The following is a 9,287-nucleotide window of genomic DNA, read 5'->3' as shown; positions in this document are numbered from 1 at the left end:
TGTGTGTGTGTGTGTGTGTGTGTGTGTGTGTGTGTGTGTGTGTGTGTCTGCCACTGCTACACCCAGACGGGCTTAGCTTCCTCATCTGCCAACTGGAGATCAGCATCATTGCAATGTTAGGAGGAAAGCTTTCTTTATCAGCCTTCAAGTGCTTTATAACTGTTAATTATTATTAATAAGAATAGGATCTTTAGGGGCAGCTAGGTGGCTCGGTGGATAGAGAGCCGGCCCTAGATTCACAAGGACCTGAGTTCAAATCTGGCCTCAGACACATAACACTGACTAGCTGTGTGACCCTGGGCAAGTCACTTAACCCTATTGCCTAGCCCAAAAAAAAAAAAAAGAATAGGATCTTTATCAGTACTTTAGTAATGGAACATAGTGTTTGATACGGAAAAAGATTGAGGATGCTGAGCTCCTAATGCGAGGCAAAGATGAAAAATGTCATCCACTTAACTTTTTTTGTTGTTCAAACCTGTTATTTCTTTGTCATAGAAACTTCTAGAAACTGAGGTAGATCAGTGGTTAACTCACAGTTATCAGTCTGGAATTGCCTGGGGTGCTGCTGGCTTCACAGCTAGGATGTGTCAGAAGCAGGATTTGAATGTGACCCTTCCTGATTCCAAGACCTCCAGCATATCCACTAGGACTCCAGGCCTCTGGATCTCCAGTAGCAGCTAATTATCAATGGAATGGGCTCCCTGGGGGGAGGGGAGGGACAGAATCTGCAGATAAGCACCAAAGACAATATTCCCTCTGGGTGGATATCTTTCTTCTAGGAATACCTTCCATCTTAGTTGTCCCATCTGAGCCTGGAGTTCCCTGGAGTACTTGGGATAGGGAGGAGCAGACTCTAATCTCAGGATCCCCCAGGTAGACCCCTGGGAGGGTGTGCAAACAAGCATGCTAAAAACAGCCCATGAAGCACCAGGCCACAGGTAAGATAAAGCCCTTCTGTACTAGATTTCGGTCTCACCCCCAAGGTATGGACGTCACAGGTGCCATATTAAAGCAGAGCTCGGGCTCCCGGGTGGCAGTCTACCAGTCTGGTCCTTTTTTTTTCCCCTGGGCACTTAAACAAAAACTCTATTGAGTGTGGCAGTTAAACTGACATTAAACTTTCCACCCACAGACCACTCATTCAAAATAGCCCTGTCAATCATCAGTCAGGCTAGGCTCTGAGCCCTGGTTTATAAGATCCCATTTGCCGCCAGCTGCGCTCAGCAATGGTAGCACCCTGCTAGAGAGAAATTCTGCTTGGGCCCTGTCATTTCACTATTATAACTTTAACCCCTAGCATCCTCAAAAGCCCTCCTTCAAATGTAAATATCTCAAGGATAACCGCTAGCATTTTCCTTCCAACAATCGCAGAGCTGAGAGTTCCACAGGCAGAGACAGAGCTAAGATACTTGTCTCCAAACTCCCCATTGCATGACCTTCCCATCAGATCTCTCTGTCTCTCTCTCACACACACACACACACACACACACACACACACACACTCAGGATTATGTGACTTGCCCAGGGTCATACAGCTAGTAAGTGTCTGAGGCTGGATTTGAACTCAGGTCCTCCTAACTCCAGGGCTGGTGCTCTATCCACTGTGCCCTATCTCTTTATCAGTTAATACCATATTCTATCAGTTAACATAGAATCACAGACTTGAGAGTTGGAAGGCAGTTCAGCAGCCATCTATCCCAACCAACACATACAAGAGATTCCTACTGTAAGACAGTGGCCAAGTGACAGTCATCCAGCTTTCTTGAAGGCTTCCAAGGAAGGGTAAACCTCCACTTTCTGAAGCAGTCCAGGGCACTCTGGCTCAGCTCCTACTATTAGGAAGCCACACCTCAACTGCCCTTTCTGAACCTCCCCTGAGGCCCAGGAGAACAAATGTAATGGCTCACCCACACCACACCGTCAGTCCTTCAAATACTTGAACTGTCCTTCTCCTCCAAAATGACCCTAAGTATTTTCTCTTCTTCAGGCTAAAAATCCACAGCTCCTTCAATGCACTCTCCCAGGACACAGACCCAAGGCCGTTCACCAAGCTCCTTCCTTCCTCCAGAGGCTAACTAATCAATGTTGTGTCATTCAACTGTGATACCTAAAACTGAACACAACACTCAGGGTCTGAGAGCTGAGGACAGGGGGTGGAGAGCTTTGCCAAAGTAGGGACTATACAGCCGTCAACTGGGATGAAGAAAGGGACGTACTATTGGTTTGAGGTTTGGGAGGGCAGCTGTAGTGTAATAAAAAGAACACTTGCCCTCAGAGGACCTGGGTTCAAATCTCAGGTCTGCTACTTACAACCTCTATGGCCTTTGGGCAAGTCACATAAATTCAACAAATATTGAACCCCTATCACATGCAAGTTGGAGGATATAGATATATATATTTTTTTTAAATCATAGTCTCTTATGTTTCAGTTCTCGAGGAACTTAAAATTCAGTTGGGAAGAGCTGTAAAGGAGGTAGAAATGATACTTCTGCACAGATGAAGTATAATTACAGGGCAGGGCAGGAAAGGAGCAAAGGAGAAATGTAAAGTAAACACTTTTAGCTAAAAGGTTCACAGGACAAGCTTAACAGAGGTGGGAGTGCCTGAGCTAGGCCTTGAAAGAAAAGGGATTTGGAAAGGCAGAGAGAAGACAGATTCCAGGCACAGGGAATGACCTTTTGGACTGGGCAGGGCCGGAAGATGTCATGTAGAGTTCAGGAAACAGTCCAGTTCAGCTGGAATAAAGACATCATGAAAGGGGAGTTAAAAGAAATAAGGCCCAAAAGCAGGTTTGGAGCCAGACTGGGGAGGGCAGAGAAGTGACATGGTCAGAGCTATCCCTCCAGGCTGGGTCAGCAGCAATCTGTAGGATGGACTGGAGAAACTGGAGAGCCTGGGAGGTCCGGAGACCAATTAAGAGGTTATGTCAACAGTTTAGGCTAGAGGTAATGAAGGCCTCACACTATGGTGGTGGAAGTCATCAAAGAGACTATAAGCTCTTTGAGGTCAGGAGCTGTTTGCTTTTTGTCTTTGTATCTCCAGCTCCCAGCATGTGCCTGGCATACAGCAGGTGTCTGATAAATGCTCAATGATCAATGACAAACTTTCTCTACTTCACAATACAGCTGAGGGTCCACAATGATTAGAACTACTTCCCCTGAACTTTCTTCCTTGGCCACCAAATGAATTCTTGATCATCCGAGACAATGGGGGTAGGAAAGAGGTCAACAGAAAACCTGTTTATCCAGCTGTGAAGGGGTCATGCTGGACTTGGGTTCAAAAGACTTGAAAGCCTAGAAGGCAAAGAACAGAGCAAATATGGCGACTCTCAATGGTGACCTCAGGGATATCCTAATCAATTCCATAAGCTTGCATTGAGAACTTATCTTTACCATCTCCATTAGTGATGGCATTCATACAGTGAGTACTATAAGGCTTGCAAAGTTCTTTACAAATACAATCTCAGTCTAGCCACACAAATACCCTGAGTTCTGTTGTTGCCGAATCATTTCAGTCACGGCAAACTCTTCCTCATGACCCTATTTTGGGGGTTTTCTTAGCAAAGATACTGGAGTAGTTTGCCACTCCCTCTCTAGCAAATACCCTGGGAGGGAGGTGCTATTATTATTCCCATTTTACAGATGGGGAAACTAAGGGAGAAAAAGGTTAAACGACTTATCCATAGTAACACAGCTAGGAAATATATGAGGTAGGATTTGAACTCAAGTCTTCCTGACTCCACAGTTCCTGACTTCTATCTACTACATTACTTAGCTAACTATCTGATTCTATCCAGGGTCCTACTTAAGCAATTCAAAAACAACTAAGACCATATTCCCACAGAGTTTACTGTTTGATAGGGGAAAGGAGTAAAGTACACAAGTAATTATAATATGAAGTAGTCCATGGTTAAGTGCCATCAGTTACAAAATCCTATGGGAATCCAGAGGAAAGTCATCAAAGGAATCATGGAGGAAGTAGTATTGGAACTAGACCACAAAGGATGGGCATTTCATTATGGTAGGTGGGGACAGGCAGGAAACATTCCAAGCGAAAAGGTCCAAATGTGAAGAAAAACAAGATGGCAGGAAGGGCATGTTTTGAGCACAGCAAGAAGTCTTTATGTATAAAGTTTACGTAGAAGAGTAGAAGTGCAGGAAAAAGTAAACTGAGGTAAGTTTGTGGAGGACCTTAAATGTCAGGCTAAGGAATCCCAGCAGTGTCTATGCTATCCATAAGGCATTTTGCCAAGTGTGCCCTGTACCTTAGGGTTGTATTATTAATATATTATATTAGATGACCTCAGGGGTCATCTAATCCAACACTTAGGCCACCACAAACACACAGAGTACTTTTCTTTCTTGTGTCTCTCCAATGGTATTGAGACTTTCTCCATTATTTTTGTTCTTGTACTCGGAGTACCTTACTTGCCTTCTCTACCAGCCTAAGGTAGGGAGGGGAAAGAGAAGCCATTTTATCCTTGTTTATTCCAAAACACTACAGTAGTACTTGTACACAGCAGATATTTAGTAAATATTTACTGAATATAAATAAGCATAAGATATAGCACTTGTCCTCCGAACAGTTTAGCCACCATTTTAAGACAGCGTTTATTCTTGTTTCAGTTGTGGTGACTCCTTGTGACCCCATTTGGGCTTTTCTTGACAAAGATACTGGAGTGGTTTGCCATTTCCTTCTCCTGCTCGTTTTACATATAAGGAGCTGAGGCAAAAAGGGTTAAGTAACTTGCCCAGGGTCACTCAGCTAGTAAGTGTCTGAGTCCTGATTTGCACTTATAAAGATGAGTATTCCTGATTCCAGTCCCAGTGCTCTATACACTGCAAGATATAGCAAGAGCTTAATAAATGATACAAATGTTAAGAAAAAATAGGGATTCAACTGAGAAACTGAGCTGGGGTCATGAAGAAACGCTTCACTGAGTTCCAAGCATTGGTCATAAGACCAGATTTGGAGCTGGAAGCTACCTAATGTCACCCCTTCATTTTATATACCCCCAATACTTGCTATAACAGGCTATCTGTTTTTCGTACCATCTACCTCACCCCACCAGATGGAAAGCACCTTGAGGCCAGGATCTTATTCTCCTTGGGATCTCCTAAAAAGCCTTGAGACCAAGGCTGGCTGGGCTGGAGTTTTTGCTGATTACATTTGGTCAGATATTTAATACTCGTTAAATAGAAGACAGCAAAATGTGTCAGTGACCTCAACTATACAAATTAAGGTTAGTCCAAACTATGAGGGTCAAAACCAGAAGATGACCCACATTGCTTTCTCTCTGGTCCCCCACTCGTGAGCTCCAGACTTTCCAGATTTCTTTTTCTCCACCATCCTCCCACCTTTTCCCTCTCCCCTCACTTGTGATATTCCATTAGAATATAAGTTCTTCAAGGGCAGGTATTCTTTCTTTTTGCTTTTTTTCCCCATCTCCTTCAAACAGAGATTAGCTCATTTTTAAGCGCCAGATAAATACTTGGTGACTTGACCTGCCCAACAGTGGGCACCTTTGGGGCTCCTTCTCCCCTGCCCTGCCATTTTGTTTTTCAGATGTACCAAAGTTCCTGATGACCTTTGCCCCTTGCCCCAAAAAGAATTTGGGTTCCATTTGTCTAGGAGATTCTCCTTGAAATTCTCCTTGAATTCTTCTACCAGATCTACAAAGTCTCCAGAGGTGCCCCTGAGGCTATAATCCTATCAACTGGCCTTTCATTTTCACCTATGCTCAATCTTCCAATTCTGTTACCCTTATCCTAGCCCAGCCACCCATTGTCTATCACCTCTCGATGGCCCCTGGCTACTCCCCATCTTTGACCCTATCTAGACCCCATTCTGGACCTCTCAGTCACTCCCATCAAGATCTTTCCTAGATCCCTTCCACAGTCTTTCTGTATATAAGGTCCATCTGGCCTCTATTAAGGTAATCAAATTCCTTAAAAACCTAGCCAATAGCTCACAAATGTTCAGATATCTAAAGAGGCTGGCCAATATGGCGGATCTTTAATAAACCTTATCTTTGGCTGAAAGAAGGCTTGGGTCAAAATCATTTGGGCAAGACCCGCCTGTCCTGATTTTGGGGTCCCAGCACCCTTAAACCTCTAGACCTCAACACTGAGCATCTTTGTGCCCAACTTTGGGTAATTTCATTCAACAAACACTTAATAAGTACCTACCTTAGTCCCTGACCTTGGGAATAATAACAACAGCTAACATTTATAAATGGCTTACTATGTGCCAAGCCCTGTGCCTCATTTATGTCTTTTGATCCTCAATACAACCTTGGGAGATAAGTGCTTTTATCATCCCCACTTTACTGATGAGCAAAGAGAAGGTAAGTCACATGCCCAGGGTCACACAAGTAATAAGTGTCTGAGGCTGGTTTTGAATTCTGGTCTCCCAGACTCTAGCCCTTCCTCCCCGCATCCAGTGCTACCTTGGTGGAGAGAGAACAGCTAAATTATTTCTCCTCTGTCCACACGGCCAAGATGGAGCTTTTTAGAGACCTATCTTCTCCCCTCTAGCTATCAACACTTGCTCAAATGTTCAAGCTGTCCTTTTCCCCCCCAGATACTTTACAGATAAACTTGGTAAAGAGGCCAGGGGGAAACAACCAAAACCACAGATCCCAGCAACCTTTAACCTCGGATACTTCCCCCTCTTACAGTTGAACCTGAGCAGCTGGCAGCCTATTAGCAGGTGTTAAGTAATGCTTCCTTTCAGCAAACCCAGTTGTTCCCAATTGCTAACTCTCCTGGGGGGCTCCCTGCCATACTGACAACTACACCATCCCCCCTCCCAAGGAATAATCTAATTTTTTCTCCTTCCAATTGGAGGGCCCGGTGGGAAAACAAGGAGCAATACAAGGTGGGCTAAGACAAAGCAAACAGGGTACCCCAAACGTTGCCCAAACCTAAAGCGTCCATAGCAAGTAATAGGCGGATGGTGCCAGCTCACAACTATCAGCAGCACCTTGACTCCTTACCTGATGGGAGCCAAAGAAAGCGGAGGGCAGCCCTCTGGACCTAAGTCCACACCTGCCTGGCCATCTCGCCTAGACGTGGGGCGGCCTTTTCTGCTCACTCCGTGGCGTGTTCTGAAACACACCAGTGGCTGCAACCAGTGAGCTCGGGGGGTTAAGGGCTAACGGTCGTGGGTTCTAGGCTCAGATAGCTTTCACTTTGTCCCCCAGCCCCAATCACTCATTTCTCCAAGGCCTGGAGGTGGGGGGCAGAGGGAGGGGGGTCGGTCTCATCTACAGCATCCACAGTGTAGACGTAGGTGTAGATTCTGCACCGCTCCCACCACCACCAACCCCGCGGAAGTGGCTCAGAAGCTGGTCCTGGTAACTTTAATTCCTTCGCTTCCGCTTGTGACCACTACTGAAAGTAAAAGCAAGGTTTCGGAGCCTGAAAGGGCGCTGCGCCTTTAAGGGTCTATCCTTTAACACCTTAGCGCAGCCAGCCTGGGATGCCCGTGGAAAAACCCTGCGCAGGCCCTTCGCGGTCTGGCCAGCGCGGCCCGGGCCGAGCCAGGCCGAGCCGGGGCGCAGGAGCGCGTCCGCCCGGCCCGGCCGGAGCAAACCGAGCCCCCCCGGGCCCCTGGCTGCCTTTCTGTAAAGGAAGTTCCGGCTTAGGTCCGGGTTTCGGGCCGCAGGACTGGGGGGAGGGGGATCTGAGCCCAGCCTCCGACCACCCCCTGCCCTTGGGGGGCACGGGGCAAGGCTGTACCTGGGCAGGGAGCGGCAGAAGCCTCCCACCGACCCCAGCAAGAAGGGGGGGCCAGAGGGCCCTACCGCCTCCCCACCTGCCCAGAAGGGGGCACAGAGACACCCCCCCCCACACACACACACACACAAGCTGGGGGAGGGGGAAGGGGCAGAGGGGCCGCGGGCTCCTCACCTGCCCAGCCCGCCGCACTCACCTCTCAGCGCCGCCAGCCCCAGAGCAGATGCCGCGCCGTCCCCTCGACCGGCTCCCTCCCCAGTCCCGGCTCCCTCCCCCCGGACGGCCGCCCCGGTCCGGGCGGGGCCGAGGAGGGCGGAGCCGGGGCGCGGGAGCCCGCCCCGCCCCTCCAGCGCGGAAAACACGGCGGGGAGGGGCCGGGGGGAGTGCGGGTCAGGCAGCCCCGCATCCCAGCCCAAGGTCAGAGCCTAGCCGGGGGTCCCGAGACCCCCAGGGCCGCGACGCCCGAGGTCCCCGAGCCCAGTGTGGGGCAAAGGTCCGGCGGCGGAAAGGAAAAGCAAAGTGCACAGATCCGAAGTGCAAGTGACCCCCGGAGGCTCTCCGAGCCCACCCCCTGGGTTTTATGGAGGTGGAAACTGAGGCCCAACAAGGGGAAAAGACTTGCCTCGACCCTCTCGGGTTACACTCGGCGGAGGCGTTGCATGCCCCTAAAAGGAAACAGGAGCGCAGGGGAGAAGGAGGAAGCCCCTCCCTCATCTCCGGGAGGTCTTCCCAGTCCTCGCAGCGGGGGGCCTGCCATGGGGCGGGGGCGCTTGTTTTTCACCCTAGCCTCCATCGGGAGGTCACTGACCCCGCTTCCACCTCTGTAACTTTCTACAGGGTTTGGGGAACCGTGTACGACAAGCTGTAGGTCAAGGTTGTCTCCCCCCTACTCTTCGGTGCACCCCTCCCCCTGCTTTTTCCATTCTGCCCCCCTTGATCCCAGCCCCTCCAACACCGAGGTGTTTAACTAGATACTTTGTGCTTCCATCCGATGGAGATGTGCATGTTAAAGAAGGACTGCACAAGGCCAAAGTGTTGGAGTTTCTGGAATTCCACGCTTCACAACTAGGTCAAGGAAGGGGAAGATAGTGGGGAGGAGCGGGACGTCTTTGACTCCAGTCACACCTTGTTCCTGTTAGGGAAGCTAGCCCGTGTACCCAAAGGAGCGCACCAGCGAGCCTCCAGCAGGGACTTGGTGTGAGTGCAAAGAAGCTTAGTGTTCCTGGAATGGGGCCACCCCTGCCCACCCTCCAAACCACAGGGAGCTGGCCTGGCAAAGCGCACAGACTGGCCTCCCTCCTCTTCCACCATCTCCCCTGCTTAGCCTCGCTCGTGAAGGACTTTAGAATCACATCTTGTTCTGGCTCCCCCAGCTCCCAGAGTCTCAGAGCGTGGAAAGAGCCTGAACACAAATCTTTCTGGGCTGGGCAGCATTTTTGGGAGATGAGTGAGTAAGGATGCAGGGAGGACCAGAGGCAGATCCCGAGCTTAAATTCTCAAGCACATAGCTGAGGCTCCCTTCCCAAGAAGCCATTCCAAAGTAACTGT

At 49.0% G+C, this 9,287-nt stretch overlaps 1 protein-coding gene across 1 annotated transcript in view; it reads right to left on the bottom strand.

Moving 5' to 3' along the window:
* ANXA11 (annexin A11) overlaps positions 1-8,013 on the bottom strand; it is a 49,158-nt gene extending 41,145 nt beyond the window's left edge. Inside the window, exon 1 of the mRNA XM_027859002.1 lies at positions 7,936-8,013. The gene's annotated coding sequence lies outside the window, so the exon portion shown is untranslated. The remainder of the gene's footprint in view (positions 1-7,935) is intronic.
* Positions 8,014-9,287: the final 1,274 nt, after the last annotated feature.

The sequence above is a fragment of the Vombatus ursinus genome, unplaced genomic scaffold, assembly GCF_900497805.2.
Source record: "Vombatus ursinus unplaced genomic scaffold, bare-nosed wombat genome assembly UNPS02000749.1, whole genome shotgun sequence".
NCBI lineage: Eukaryota > Metazoa > Chordata > Mammalia > Diprotodontia > Vombatidae > Vombatus > Vombatus ursinus.
This window is presented reverse-complemented; position numbering and strand designations above follow the sequence as displayed.